The 16,481-nt window shown below is 46.0% G+C and overlaps 1 pseudogene; it reads left to right on the top strand.

The window, feature by feature from the left end:
* The first annotated feature begins 866 nt into the window (after nucleotides 1-866).
* Nucleotides 867-4,483, top strand: LOC124694522 (annotated as a pseudogene).
* Nucleotides 4,484-16,481: the final 11,998 nt, after the last annotated feature.

Raw genomic sequence — 16,481 nt, 5'->3', positions numbered from 1 at the left:
TGATGTGGAGAGTCGTGGGCGACAGGACCTTGCCAACAAGTGCCCACTTGGAGTGGACTGAGATCTCGTCAGCGTCGTCCTCCAGCACGACCGCAGCAGCCTCCGCCGGCGTGAGACGCAGCCGACCCATCATCTCCGCGACCCCGTCGTCAGATCCGACCGCCGCCGCCGTTTGAGGGATGGATGAGGCATCCCTCGAGATTCCAGGAACCTCCACCCGGCAGGCTTCCACCACCGACTTGCCGCTGCCACTCCCCACCGGTGAGCCCGTCATCGACACCCTCCGTCGGTCACTCAGCAAAACCAAGAGCGGGCGACAATCTAGGAGAGCCCCTTGATCGCTCCGAGTCCGCGTGAGATCGCGAGGAAGATTCGTAAGGCACACATGAGAGAGAGAAGGGCACGAGAAAGAGATCACGCCACACGAGCGCGACCCAGAATTGGTTTCAAACCCTAGTTCTAGACAATCGCCATTTGGATCGCCATAGTCCTAGGAGAGAGAAAAAGTTTGCACATTGAACTCGAGCATCTCCTGTAATTTCGTTTAGTTTAGAACGACAGTATGCCAGTCGTTGATATCTCTCTTCTTTAGTTGGTTTGTAATAACTGATCTATATGGTTGTGTGCATCCTAACTATGCAGAGGGTGAGTTAATTCTTCTTTTGTGTAATAAAGCCCTTGTTATCAAAAAATGGACAAGGCCTGATTTAGAAGCACATTGTATTATTCTGAAACATGAAGGACTCATCTGCTAACACCGCGTCACGTGGTCGGCGCACCAGAGAGGGTATAAACCCCGACTCTGGTTGTACCGATTCCCCGAACCGGCAACGTTCCAATAATCAGGCCCTAAACCCGCGGGGTTCATGGCCGCGCCGCTGACGACCGGCGCCGCGCCCTCGCCGGAGCAAGGTGTGAGGCGGGTGGCCACGGCGCTGCTGTTCCTGGCGGCCGTCGCGCTGCCGTGCCTCGTGCTCTACCACGCCGTCGCGCCCGCCGGGGTGCTCGTCCCGCCCGCCGCCATGCTGCCGTGGATGCAGGCCGCCGGGCCGCCGCACGACGACGACGAAGTCAACCTGGTACGCACAAATGATCCCTCATCCTTCCAAGGATTAGTCTGTTGTGCGCGTACGGACGAGCGCCTCCACGGCGACGCGCGCCATGGAAAGAATCCACCAGAGTTCTTGGTCAATACTGTAGGTTTCTCTCTTTAAGGAAATAATTTATTTCTTGGTTTTCCTGCGCATGATCGGCAGAAAAGCAGGGAGTGCGTTTTGAGGTTTCTCGTCGCTTAGAATTCGTCTTGCCCGTAATTGCTCTGCTGCAATGGTAGTAAATTAATGTTCAACGCCTATAAGATATGGACGGGGAGTATAAGATGGATAATTAATGGACGCAATAGTTTCAGTGAATCGATGAGCTGTACTGGTTAATGATGATGAATTCTAAGATATGGACGAAACACTTTTATAGAAAATTAAAGGGTAATCAGCTGATGAATATTTCCAACAATACCAAATTATTGACCATATCGAGAAGATAATTTGAAGTATACAAATTAAACTGACAGTCTGTCGCCCTTGGTGGGATGATTTGATTTTTTGCCAAATTTATCATGCTCAGCGTACGTTTTGATGCAGGTACCCACTTAATTTGGTAGTGTGGCAATTTAGCACAATTTTCCCTGCTAGGAGTATTGTTTAGGTAGGCCACACAATTTTCACATGGCGTGTTGGTTAAAAACTGGCTGCTCACGCCAATTGTCCAGCTACTATTGTTACTACAGTAGCTTGCTCACATCCTTCACACATTGCAACCATAATTTTGCAACCATGGCACGTTAACATGCGAATCGCCTGCAAATCAAACAACCTAGCTACCTTAACCATTCCATCCTCTTCAGAAACTGAGACTGTTAATTCTGAAGAACAAAGTATACTACGTTCTGCTTACAGTTGATTGACCTGCGTCCACGTACGCGTGCAGGAGAGCGACAGCGAGGACGCGAGGCTGGAGCGTGTCCTACGAGCGGCGGCGATGGCGAACGACACCGTGATCCTTACGACGCTGAACTCGGCGTGGTCAGAGCCGGGCTCCGTGGTGGACGTGTTCCTGGAGAGCTTCCGGATCGGCGAGCACACACGGGAGCTGCTGGACCACCTCGTCATCGTCTCGCTCGACGCCACCGCGCACCGGCGGTGCAAGCAGATCCACACGCACTGCCTCGCGGTGGCCACGGAGGGCGTCGACTTCTCCGGCCAGAAGAACTTCATGTCCGACGGGTACCTCCGGATGATGTGGCGCCGGATCGACTTCCTCCGTCTCGTCCTCGAGAAGGGGTTCAGCTTCATCTTCACGGACACGGACATCGTGTGGTTCCGGAGCCCGCTGCTGCACCTCTATGCTGAGGGCGACTTCCAGATCGCCTGCGACCACTTCACCGGCGACCCGGACGACCTGGGCAACATGCCCAACGGCGGGTTCACCTACGTCAGAGCCAACTCCGAGACGGTGGAGTTCTACAAGTACTGGTACGCGGCGAGGGAGCGCCACCCGGGGCGGCACGACCAGGACGTGCTCAACATGATCAAGCGCGACCCCTACCTCGACGAGATCGGTGTCAGCATCAGGTTCCTCAGCACCGAGTTCTTTGGGGGCCTCTGCGAGCCCAGCCGGAACCTCAGCACCGTCTGCACCATGCACGCTAACTGCTGCGTCGGCCTCCGCCGCAAGATCAACGACCTCAACGTCATGCTCCACGACTGGAGGAGGTTCATGTCGCTGCGAGACAAGGACAAACACTCCGTTTCATGGAGCGTGCCTCAGAACTGCAGGTACGTTTCTGAATCAGATTGTTAGGGTACCACTATTATGAATGATGCTTTGCAGAGATGATTAATTTGATATGTTCTGGTAACTTCGCAGTTTGAATAAAGTGGAGTAGTAGGACAGGTGATCATTTGTTAGAAGATGTCAAGGCAATGGGGTGAAGAGGAGACATGGAGATGTGTAAAGATGCGTTTGATAGCATTTGTGCTTGTTTGTACCGTAGCTTATATATACAGAGATGGAGCCTAGTGGCGCTGCTGACTGTCACCGGGAATTTTCCCAGTTATCCAAATTCCTTCCTGTAAGTTAGGAAGATGAAAAAGAAATTGAATAGACTCTTGAAACCAAAAAAATGTAATCCGCCTGGATTTTACAAAATCAAGTGCTAATCGAAATGATTTCCATCTCTTTTGTTCTGTTTGACTCTTGATTTCTTCTTTTGGCCAAAACAAAACTACTTAATCTATTGAAATATTAGTTTCATGGAATAAGATCACAAATGTATGATTCATCTGGTATTAGGCGTGTGAGTTACAGAGCTCTTATGAAAGAAATTAAGCTCCTCAAACACCTGCATTGCGACTAATATTATCCCATAAAATTGTTTTTTTCCTCACCCATCTCGCTTAGTTACTGAATAAGGTGTACATATACTTAGGAGGAATCTCCATTCTTCAGTATGCTGATGACACTATTCTGTTCACTCAAGATAATTTGGATAGTGCCATGAATTTGAAACTGTTGTTGTATGTTTTTGAATCAATATCTGGTTTGAAAATCAATTTTGAAAAAAGTGAAGTACTTCTGATTCAGCCAGATGCTACCAAACTCCTGATGTATGCTGATCTTTTCAATTGACAAGCTGGTGGCCAATCAGGTATCTTGGACACATGTTATGTGCCAGAAGAACTACAGATACAAAGATGAAATTTGTTGAAGATAAGATAAATTGTGGAATGGAAGGCTGGATGGGCAGTTCTATGTCCATTGGAGGAAGGGTGACAAAAATTGATGCATGCCTTTCAAAGAGTGTTGTTTACCAAATGACCCTAAGATTGCTGCACAAAAGTAATATATAGAAGGGATGGAAAAACCAATCAGAGATTTCTTGTGGGCTGACAACAATGGAAAAAAGGAAATACCACCTTGTACACTAGAAACATGTCTGCACACCAAAAAAGAAAGGAGGTTTAGGCATTAAAAACCTAACAAAATTTAACATTAGCTTGATGTGTAAGTGATGGTGGAAGCTTGAAAAAGAAAGTGGCCCTTGGCAAGATTTCATGTGGAATAAATACGTCCATAATTCTTGCTCCTTCTCTGCCTCTCATAAACAAAAAGATTCTGCTCCGTGGATTGATATGCTTTCAGTCAGAGATATCTATCTTAGTGGCAAGAAGATGGTTGTGGGTAATAGGAAGAGAACCCACTTGTGGGCAGATACCTGGTGTGGTTTTACTTCTTTAAAAGAAAATTCCCAGATCTCTTTGAGATCTGTAATGAGCAAGATTGGACAGTGGAAACAGCTGCTAGTAACAACTGGAACTTCTCCGTCAGGAGATGGTTACCAATTGATCTTCAGGATCAAATGAGGGGTTTACAAAGGATTCTTTGTACTGTTATTCTTTCCTCTCTTCCTGATACTCCTGTGTGAAAGTGGTCCAAAATGGCCTCTTTTCTGTCAAATCTGTGTACACTCATCAATGGGATAGACAGATCTTTCAAGCACCTCTAGAAAGCTAAGATTCCCCTGAAAATTAAGATCTAGCTATGGTTAATTTGGCACAATGCCATAGCCACTACAGACAATATGAAGAGAAGAAAGTGGAAGGGGAACGCAAAATGCCAGCTCTCTGATGAGGAGGAGAACATTCATCATCTTTTCTTTACATGTGCAGCAGAAAAATATGTTTGGAGCTGTGTTGCTATATCCATTGGTGCTGCTAACAGACCTGTCTCTTTTTCTCAGTTTTTTTTGGTGGTTTTCTCGCTTCCTTTCTGCTAGTCGCAACGTCCAGATTGCAAGCATAGTGGCAATCTGCTAGGAAATTTGGGAACTGCGCAACAAAGCCTATTTTAATAGAAAACTGATCAAATTCAGAGATGTGTTACTCTGCTGTGTTTATGAAATATTGGACAGATTTACATAACTCTGCAGATCAAGATATGCTTCGAATGGGCGCTGGCAGTTTGGTGGCTATGTCTCTTGCTGCTCGGGGGACGAACTCTTCAGGATCCAACTTGATTGGTGACGATGCACCTAACTCTAACACCGATGATGATCAGAATCGGGGGAGTGGTAACAATGTTTGAAGCCTTGCCTGGATGGTGGCCGTTGATGACAGCTGAAAACGGAAGCTCCTTTTTGCTGTTAATGTTTGATAGTTGCTCCTATCTCTGGACGCAGTCTCCCACCTTGTTTAATCAGGGGCTGTTCTTCTGCTTAACTTGCTCATGGAAACCTCTAACCTTGTCTTTTTGTTCCAGAACTCGCTTGAGCCTGGTTCCCCCCTGGACGCTAGCAGTAGGCGGCGGTTTTCTCTCCTGTTTTGCACTTGGATGCTTGTAGTAGGTCTCTCCGTTATGTCTTTATAATGGAAATCGATCCCACTTGGTGGGTTCACGTTGAAAAAAAATATGTACTTAGGAGGACTCCATAGAATTTAGACGAAATGATATTCACTACAAAAATTGAGTTACAGCACACTAGCACAGAAATTATGTGTACAAACATAGAGGGGCGCATCGCTTCTGTTTTTCCATTTTGACACCTGAGAACAGGAGCCGTGACTTGCAAACTTCCGGTGAAAATAAGCGTGAAAAAAAATTCAGACAGCTTCAGCGTGATTTCGCTTAAATGAGCACAAAGCAGAGACAGATAAGGAATCAAGGGAGCTCGAGCAATGAAATTGCAGAAAGGTGTTCAGTTCAGTAGACAGGGCACATTCTTCCTGTGCCGATTCTGACATGGGCATAACAAACACGCATCCTAATCCTATACAAACACAGCATTAACAGCAGGAATGGAAGAGGCAGGCACAGGAGAGAGAGCAAAGTGTAAGCCGGCTCCCGGCCAAACCCCTGTTTCTCCTCCACCGCTGCTGCTCCAGCCAGGGAGCTACCAACTCTGATTCCCAAATTCCTAACTCGAACCCACATTTCTATTACTCCCTCCGTTTGGTTTTGTAAGATGTTTAAGGTTTTTTGGAGGTTCACTTCTTTTAATTTGTATACAGTCTACTTTAAAAATGCCTAAAACATCCTAACCAGTAGTACAGGTTGTTTGGGCTTCCCTTAATGGATGCTATAAGCCGTTTGTACCCCACCACCGCAGTAGTACAGGTTGTTTGCAGTAGTACATAGGGAAAGTTCTCATGGTGACTTGTACTTCAGCCTCGCAAAGTCCTCATATGTATTATTCAGGAGTTTCGGTTGTACACTCGTACTGCGGCAGCTGAAAGTTTAGGATATTTAGAAATGTAATGTTTTTTTTTTTGCGGGTAGAAATGTAATGTTTTAACGCTGAAGAAATCTAAAACATGTAATAATTGGAATTTGAAATATCATATCGCATTTGCATTACTGAAACTGGTAGTTCAAGATCAACAATAAGACTTCAGTAGCTAAGAGGTTAATTAAAAGAGACCACGTATCTTGCGCGCTTTGAGGTAGACAATTCTAGCACTAACCTTCTCAAACAATGTACTACTACGTCACAAATTGTTCTCCAAAACCAGTCTGGTCTGGATGCTAACGAAGCATTGCTGTGAGGCAGAAAGACAAACTTTTGCAGGCCCCGTTACACAGAAATGATGCTTGAAGGCATCACAAGTTCAAATACTGTGCATATACAGCCAATCCAAACCCGGACGCAACTCTCGAAGACGTTGAAGGCCGGGATTCATGGGTGGAACAGATCCATCATCCATGTCCACCCAGTATGTTAGCGCTCCTTCCGTCAGTCCCTACCACCCCTGATTGCTAGATAGCAGGAATCATGTTCAGCACCAGAAATTCAGACATTTTCAGCACCACTTGGCAAGGTCCACTGGAATGAGCCAGACAGAAAAAAGAAGAGCAGGGATCATAAGAGGTTGAGCTAAAATTACAGAGAGAGAGAGAGAGAGAGAGAGAGAGAGAGAGAGAGAGAGAGAGCTTATGCAGTGTTGTGAGGCTTTCCTCTTTGTACGCCGTTTATTCTTTCTTCCATGGCCGCCGAGCACAACCCCCTGGCCATCCAACATACACAGACACGGCCATTAGCAGCAGGAATGGAGGAGGCAGGCACAGGAGAGTGGGAGGGGAGCAAAGCTCAGGCGACTAAACCGAGCCAAACCCCCCATGGCTGCTCCTCTGCATGCCCCTTCCACCACTGCTGCTCCGGCCAGAACTCCCGCATTGGTAGAACGGCAGCTGCTTGCTGCGGTGGTGCTGCCTTCATTGCCGAACGTCATATGCCTATTTGTACCCCGGCTCGGGCGCGCGGGGAGGACGAAGCAGTACAGGTTCGGCTGGTTGCAGTACACAGGGGAACGGTCAAGGACGTGGCTTGTACTTCAGGCTCCTCAAGGCTTTTCGGAGTGTACTAGTCCCGGGAGTTCGAGTGGTACACTTGTACAACTTGTACTGCAGCAGCGCGTGGGAACGATGCGCCAACGGCGACGGCCGGCTATTCCAGTCCACAGGCTTCACTTTCAGTGACCCATTCGCCTGTTATCTTTCCTCCTTCGTGTAGTTGATTGGCCCGCGCGTATCAGTCAGTAATCTATGCGTGTAGTTTAATTTAATATATTGGCTTGAGTGTCTCGTAGAAAACCTAGCTAGCATGTCCATTGATGCACTAATCAATGACATAATTTGTGAGAAATCTGACTTTTTATGTGCCGTGCATGGGTTCTACCGTGTTTCGTCGTGTGTCGATTCATGCAATTTTCTAAAACACGAAGAAACCTTTTGAAATATTTTGCCATTAATCTTTAAGCACCATTAAACGGATGAAACATGCACGATACATACCATACACCGTTGAAAATCCGGGTTCTATAATTGGTTGGAGAAAGGAAAAAAAGATACACCGCCTTGTTGTATGCAACCACATGCTGGGTGACTAGCACTACTAGGGAATACCCTACCGCCAGTGGACCAAAATTGGCTACCATATGCGCATCAACGGGCGCCAGCGGTAACACGCCGGCGGTAACGTGCTACCGTCGGACCGCCACCATGGTATACCAACGGGATCTGGGTGTTGACCCGTCCCTGGTCCGTGGCCGCTCCAGATCGAGACCTACACATATCGTCGGTGGCGCGCCAAATTTTGGGTACACCGGCGGTATTTGAGCAGCACTGACACACCGAGGAAGTGATACGCCGGTGGTAAATAGCGCCAATGTACACAAAATTTAGCGTGCCGATGGTAAGGGTTATAGGCTATTCCCTAGTAGTGTAATGATGGTAGTTAAACACCCATTTCACCAATGATCAAACTCTATGTTTGAAATTATGTGTGTTTCGCCAAGAAGAATTATTTGTGTGGTAGATGTCTACCCATAGATAGTAAAGCACCTATGGTGATCTCGTCGACGTAGAAGCTCTACGGCTTCAGACTTCACCGGGTTCTGAACACGTCAGGTGATTCTATGTTGTACTTGGTGTTTCTCGAGAAAAAATGATGGTGTCCATTTTATGTACTTAATCTACCTCTCATATGTATGTCAATTGACATGGAGAAGAATAGAAATGCAGATTTGTTCTGTCAAGAGAAGGAAGTGGCCCATGGGGGAATGATCCTGAACCTATTGAAATCCTCCAAGAAATCTGGATGCATGTTAGGAGTTTACTCCCCCATGGTGTGAATGGAATGTCATAGATTAGGCTATTTAAGTGGTGGAACTACTTAAAGAGGTTGATTGGAGCAGTTTGTTCAAAAATTATGTTGAGATAGTTAGGGTTAAAAACACCTGCAGAGATCCTTCTAGGATCCGTACTAGGAGTCTTTTAAACTTCCATTGAAAGTTGTTCCAACAACAACTCATGGTGGAAGGGGTTGTTGGACCAATATACATGGAAATTCTACCCGCCAAGCAGTGAAAATAATGATGGTGTTGATGGTAGTGGTGGCTGGGGATGGGGATGGGCCTTTAGATGGGATGGATAATGATAAGAGATCCAAAAATCCTTCCAATAGCTCTTGATCACAATCTGGCTCAACTCTCACCCATAATATGGTTCATAATAAGAGGACGTGTCATGTGATGCTGGTCCAAATGAAGAACTGGTTTATGGGAAGAGATGTATAATCTGTTGGTATAGAAAGGGGTGCACTAGGATCTGATGGCCACTTCAAATGGGATTCCAATCAAGACAATTAAGTTGAGATGGAGGCAGCTGCTTTTTGAAAAGAAAATGAGGAGAATTTTTGTCAACACCCGGATTTTTAAGTCCGGATGCCTATTATGTCATTCATCGCAATCCCAGGATAATGTTGTTGCGAGGCATAATAGTCGAATATCATAGTCATCATTTATTACAAACCATATTGTCTTACAACTTGAATCACATGATCCATATTACACAAATAGTTGATCTATCGATCAACGAACAAACATAAATTCATAGCGGAAGCGTAAAGATAAAGGGACTCTCTAGTCCACAGGCCAACGCTTGACGTAAGAAAACTCCTAGTTGTCGTAGGCGTCCTGCTGATCATCTCCTTGGTAGTTCTGTTCATCTTCATACTCTGGCCATTTGAATAGCCAGGGACAAAGCCGTAAGTACTTTAAGTACTTGCAAACTAACACTAAAGTAAGTGCTAACTATTTGAGTAAGGGTGCTAAGCTCTAGTTTAATTTGCATAAGTCACATTTTAGTTCACAAGTATTTGATCATGTGCTAACTAACTCAAGTGGGAACATTAGTTGTCATTCCCACAACCTTTGTTGTAATTCAACAAGTCACCAAGTCACCATTCATTTCATCAAAGTTTTCAAAAATCTGACACTGGAAACTGTATGGCCTTTCCAACCGTCCGTAACCGTGGACACGGCTATTCGAATAGATTTACACTCTGCAGAGGTTGCACACTTGTGCCACAACATTTGATTTCATCCGTCGGGGTTACCCCGAATCATCGTAACACAGTACGCGGATCATCAACCATAACCTTTCACTTACAAACTCTAGTATGAGCACCTCTTCCCATGAGCTTGGCCTCCCAGTGAAAACCAACTGTTAACCTGGGAACTGCACAGGGCTTGGCCGTACAATTCACCTCAATTCACATCATTTCTCAACCACGGAGGCAGCCTCGGCATAACCCCTATGATGTGTGTTCAGAGGGAACCCATACTAAAATGTATAAACTTCCAGTTAAGCCCTACCCATAATCAGGTATTGTGGGGGTACTCAAAATTGGAAAGGTATCGCATTCAAACCAATATCAGGTTTATATCAAAAATCACTATCTTCTCTTGTTCACATTCAACTTCAAATCATTCAATGGAATGTTTCATCATTCCAAGGTTTCAAATTCAACAAGTCATATGTTCCCATCTAGAGTAGTCAAGTTTTAGTATTTTAGCACTAGCACTAATCATGAGGGGTGCTACATTGCTTTGCTATCTTTGAGACTACCTTTGCTACTCTAGTAATCTTATTCACCTAGACCAAGTTAAGTCAACTCTTTGAAATCAACAAGTAAAACTTGTATGGTATAAACTTAGGATAGGCTTGTGTTAAGAAAGATAAGAATCATGGTGCCTTGCCCCAAAGAGGCTTTGCACTTTGCAAGAGTATTAGCTTGCCTTGGTAGTTCTCAAGGTTCTCTTCTTCCTCCTCTTGGTAGAATCCTTCTTCCTCTTGGTATTCTCCGAGGCTAGCGTCTAAATTTGAATACGAGGTATAATCACTCAACAAGCTCAAGAGCTATACTAAACACATCATTACTTCACACAAACTATGCTAAGCTCACACATAACATAATTAGGTGCATTGATTTTCTTTATTAAAGAAAAGTAATTTCCTCTCATCAAATGTGTAATTAATAATTTCCATTTAGTTCTTGAGGAAAATAATTTCCTCTCATTAAATCTTCTTAAGATTTAACTTCTCAAATAATCATACATGAATTCATATTGACCTAAGTCAACCATTCATTATCATCATTTGAGAAAATGATTTAAATGAGATAAATCACCTCATACCATTTAATAATTCCACAAATGATTTAAATCTCCAAGTATTTCATCTAAGAGTGTTTGAACCAGGGGTCCAAACATCACATGAATTCACTTGGGACAAGATTTAAATGAAGTAAAATACTTCGTATGATTTACTTAATAGTTTTGGACAATATTCCTTAACTAAACTAGCCATATTGTCCATTAATTAAACTAGGGCATGATCATGCAAAGTGACCACACCATTTTCTTGCAGAAACAATTATTGTAAGCCAATTGTGAGCTATAGGAGTTGGAATTAATTAAATATCTATTTTGGTTGATTTTTAATAATTATTTGAATATGAAAAAGTCCCTGCCTTCTTCTTTTTATCATTTTATTTCCACAACAGATCTCGAGGTGAGACCAGTGGCATGTTGTAGATCTTTTTAATAGCTTTCCAATAATATAAAGTTTGTCAAATTTGGCCAAGCCAAACAGATTCTATGAATTTTCAAATTTGGGGTCCAGTATTGAATTTGAATGGAATTTATTAAACGAGATTTGAACTAAAAAGGCCGGCGGGAAACACAGTTGGGCCTAATTGGATTAAAACGGCCCAAGGCCAGCCCACCACGCATCCACGCACGCGTGGGCTGCCTGACAGGGGGCTCCACCCGTCAGTCGCTCATAACGCCCGAAGCGGTATGAGCTAACGTGGGGCGTTGGATTAGAACGCAGATCAACGGTGCTCGTTCGTCGTCGTCGACGGCGAGAGAGAAGCTCGCCGGCGGCTCGGGTAGGGGGTCGGAGGGCTCACCGTGGCTCCAGCTAGGGTTGGCAGTGGGCGCGAGGAAGATGTCGACGACGGCGATGCTCCTGGTACCGGCGGCGGCTCCAGGGGCGGCTCCAATCGACGGCGGCGACCTCCGTGTACTGGCGGCTCCGATCGTCCAATTGGGCTTGCTCCGGAGTCAATCGAGGTGGCTAACGGTGCGTTGAGAAGCGGTGGTGAGAGGTGGTCATGGTGGTGTGCTCAGATCGTCGAGGGGAGGCCTCCTTTTATAGGCGCGTGGGGGTGCCGTGGGTGCTGCGGCAAGTCGACAAGGGCGCGGCCGCTCCGGTGGGCTAGAGGGCTAGGGGACGACGCGGTGGTGTTCACCACGTCACGGCGACTCGGTGACCGTCAACGACGCGGTAGGGTAGGGTGTACGTTGGTCGCGCGCGCGCGTGTACTGACGCGGCCGCGGCGGGCGGGCGTGTCCTCTCCGGCGACCGTGGGCGCTAAGGCATGACGGCAGCTTGTCCGGCGAGTTCCGCGTGGCGAGGAGGGTACCAGGGCGCGCGGAGGTGGTCGGGGTACGGCGAGGTACGGCGAACGCCGCGTGGCCGTGTCGCGCGCGTCCGTGCACGGTGACGTCGCCATGCCGCTCGCGTCGTACCTGGGGCGTACTGGGCGCGGCCGTTGCGGGTCGTGGCGTCATCCTCCCGTTCAACGGCGAGTACGGGCGAATCCAGGAGATCGTGGGCGACGCGTTTGGCAAGGTGGTGAGGGTTGGAGAGGCAGGGAGAGAGGGGTGGTGTGTCGAGGTGGAATGGGACCGGCATGGCCATGGCCAGCCATGTTCTGGTGTGTCCATGGCGAGTTCTTGCATGGGATAGGTAGGGTGGGGTCCAGGGGTCAAGGCTAGGTCAAGTGGTGAGCAATTGGTGGCCTGGTTTGATCACATTTTGAAAATTGGGAATCTTGCATATGTTTCAAAGTCCTCTCTTTGCTTGCTTCTAGCTTTTGATCCAAGATGAATTTGGTATGGTGATCTTTACAAAAGTTGTTCACCTTGTTGTATACTTGGATGACATGCAAAGATTTGAATTTGTTTAGTTTAGAAATCTTGAAATAGGGAGGCTCAAAGTGGTGACCAGAATGTAATTGTCAAAAGTGACCATTATTCCATGTGATCATAATTTGATTTTTGGATTTGATTTAAATGGTGTTTCTTTGATTCCCAAAGTTGTAATAACTTTTTAATATCATATTACAAATAATGGTGAGGATCAAATAGGTCTAGGGTCAAAATTTGCAAAAAAAGGGCATAGGCCATATGTTAGGGTTTTTAGGGTTTTATTCCTATTTGATTTCTTTCTCTTTTTGATTTATTTGATTGGTGATCTTCACTTGATCACTTTAGGGTTTTAGAGTTCATCACATAAACAATAAAACAATCATCATGGCATATCACTCAAAATGCACAAGTCCTATGCAGGGCACTATATGCAATTTAAAAGTTTTTGTTGGTTCTCAAATTTGGATCTCTGGAATTCTTCTTCTTCCTTTTATTGAAATTTGGGATGTTACAAACCCTTCCCCCTTACAAAAGATCTCGTCCCGAGATCTTAAAGAAATATTAGGTACTAAAGAGATCTGGGTATTCTTTCTTCATGTCTTCCTCTCGCTCCCAAGTGGCTTCGTCTTCGGTATGATTGCTCCACTGTATCTTCAGAAACTTGATGCTTCGAGTGCGGGTGGTTCTGTATGCTTCTTCCAAGATGCGAATCGGCACTTCACGGTATGTCAGATCTTGATTGATATCCACCGAACGGTGATCGATGTTTTTGAACACCTCGGTCTTCTCAGGGACTTCAAGGCATTTCCGGAGAAGTGAGATGTGAAACACGTCGTGCACAGCCGACATTTCTTCAGGTAACTCCAGTTGATAAGATACTTCGCCTCGGCGACTCAGAACTTTGAAGGGTCCGACATATCGGGGTGCAAGCTTTCCTTTCAGCTGAAATCTCTGCATTCCTTTCAGGGGGATACTTTGAGATAGACAAAATCTCCGATCTCAAAGGTCATCTCTCGGCGTCTCTTGTCGGCGTAACTCTTCTGCCTTGATTGCACCGTCTTGAGGTATTCGCGGATCTTGTGCACCTTCTCTTCAGCTTCACGAAGAACATCAGGTCCAAAGACTTGACTCTCTCCGACTTCCGACCAATTCAAAGGGGTACGTCACTTCCTTCCGTACAGGGCTTCAAAGGGGGCCATCTGTAAACTGGCTTGGTAACTGTTATTGTAAGAGAATTCTGCATAAGGCAGACAGTCTTCCCACTTGGATCCATATTCCAGTACACATGCTCTCAGCATGTCCTCCAATATCTGGTTGACTCTTTCGGTCTGTCCATCGGTCTGCGGGTGATAGGCGGTGCTGAAATTTAGACGGGTCCCTAGTCCTTCATGCACCTTCTGCCAGAATCTTGAGGTGAATTGTTATCCTCTATCTGACACTATCGACTTCGGGGTTCCATGCAGGGCGACTATTCTGGAGAGGTACAGTTCAGCTAACTTTGGGCCTTGGTAGGTGGTCTTGACAGCGATGAAATGGGCTACCTTGGTCAATCTATCAACAACTACCCATATGGAATCATTGCCTTTGCTGGATTTGGGCAAACCTGTGATAAAGTCCATTCCTACAGAGTCCCACTTCCATTCTAGAATCTGTAGTGGTTGCAGCAGTCCTGCGGGTCGCTGATGTTCTGCCTTGACTCGCTGACAGATATCACACTTGGCGATGTAGCTTCCGATCTCCCTCTTCATTCCATGCCACCAGAATTGTTCCTTCAAGTCTTGATACATCTTGGTACCTCCGGGATGAATAGAGTATAAGGTGTCATGGGCTTCCTTCAGAATAACTTGTTTCAACTCTGAGTCTGACGGTACACACAGGCGTCCGTTGTACCAAAGAACTCCTTCTTCATCTACGGTGAATCCTGGTGCCTTTCCTGCGGCTATCTGGGTCTTGATTCCATCAATGTTGGCATTTCCCTTCTGAGCTTCCTTGATCTGACCAATCAAGGTGGGTTGTAGCTCTAGGCTGGCTAGGAATCCTTCACTAACTAGCTCCATTCTAAACTGCTCAAACTCCTGGTATAGGCTGGGTTGTTCTTCGGCTATCATTGAGTTCAACTGACATGGCAGTCTACTCAGTGCATCCACTACCACATTGGCCTTGCCGGGGTGATAGTGAATCTCCATATCCTAATCCTTGATCAATTCTAACCATCTTCTTTGCCTCATATTTAGCTCCTTCTGGGTGAAGATATACTTCAGGCTCTTGTGATCCGAATAGATCTCGCAGCGATTACCCATGAGATAATGACGCCACACCTTCAGTGCTAAAACTACGGCTGCGAGCTCGAGGTCATGAGTTGGTTAATTCTGCTCATGCTGCTTCAGTTGCCGGGACAGATAAGATATCACTTTGCCTTCTTGCATCAGCACACATCCGAGACCAATCTTGGATGCATCACAGTAAACGTCAAAGGGTTTGGTGATGTCCGGCATGATCAGAATTGGGGCTGAGGTCAGTCTAAGCTTGAGTTGTTGGAAACTCTCTTCACATTTGTCAGTCCATTCGAACTTCTTGTCCTTCTTTAGCAATTGGGTCATTGGTCGAGCGATGCTCGAAAAGCCTTCTACAAATCTGCGGTAATATCCGGCTAATCCAAGAAAAGCGCGGACCTCGGTCTGGGTTGTTGGGGCTTTCCATTCTGCAACAGTCTTGATCTTGGCGGGATCTACGGCAATTCCTCCTGCAGACAGGATATGTCCCAGGAATCCTACTTCCTTCAGCCAAAACTCACATTTGCTGAACTTAGCATACAGCTGATGTTCTCTAAGGGTACCCAAGACAACTTCTAGGTGTTGCTCATGTTCTTCTTCGGACTTGGAGTAGATTAGGATGTCATCGATGAAAACGACAACAAACTTATCCAGAAAGTTCATGAAGATCTTATTCATGAGGTTCATGAAATAAGCGGGGGCATTGGTCAATCCAAATGACATGACATTGTACTCGTACAATCCATATCTGGTGGTAAAGGCAGTTTTGGGAATATCCGATGCACGAAACTTCAGTTGATGGTATCCAGTCCTGAGATCAATCTTCGAGAATACTATGGCACCGGTCAGCTGATCAAACAGGTCTTCTATCTTCGGCAATGGGTATTTGTTCTTGATGGTGACATCGTTAAGCTTACGATAGTCCGTACATAAATGACTGGCACCGTCTTTCTTGTCTACAAACAAAACGGGGGATCTCCAAGGCGATGCACTTGGTCGAATCAGACCTTTGGCTAACAGTTCATCCAGTTGCTTCTTTAGTTCCACTAGCTCTGCTGGGTTCATGCTATAGGCTCTCTGGGCTATAGGTCCGGTTCCAGGGATTAACTCGATGATAAACTCGATATCCCGATCCGGGGGCATACCGGGTAGACCATCAGGAAACACATCAGGGTATCGACAGACAACCCCGATCCGATCCAAGGTTGGCTTGGCTACACTCCGGTTGCGAGTAAACTTTCCGGGCAGTCTTTCCGATACATGTTCTACTATGATACCGGTGCTACTGGTCATGGTGATGGCTTTCTTGGCACAGTCAATCATTCCATGATGTTTGGCCATCCAATCCATTCCCAGCACTATTTCCAAACCTTTGGTT

Source organism: Lolium rigidum, chromosome 3 (genome assembly GCF_022539505.1).
Source record: "Lolium rigidum isolate FL_2022 chromosome 3, APGP_CSIRO_Lrig_0.1, whole genome shotgun sequence".
NCBI lineage: Eukaryota > Viridiplantae > Streptophyta > Magnoliopsida > Poales > Poaceae > Lolium > Lolium rigidum.
This window is presented reverse-complemented; position numbering and strand designations above follow the sequence as displayed.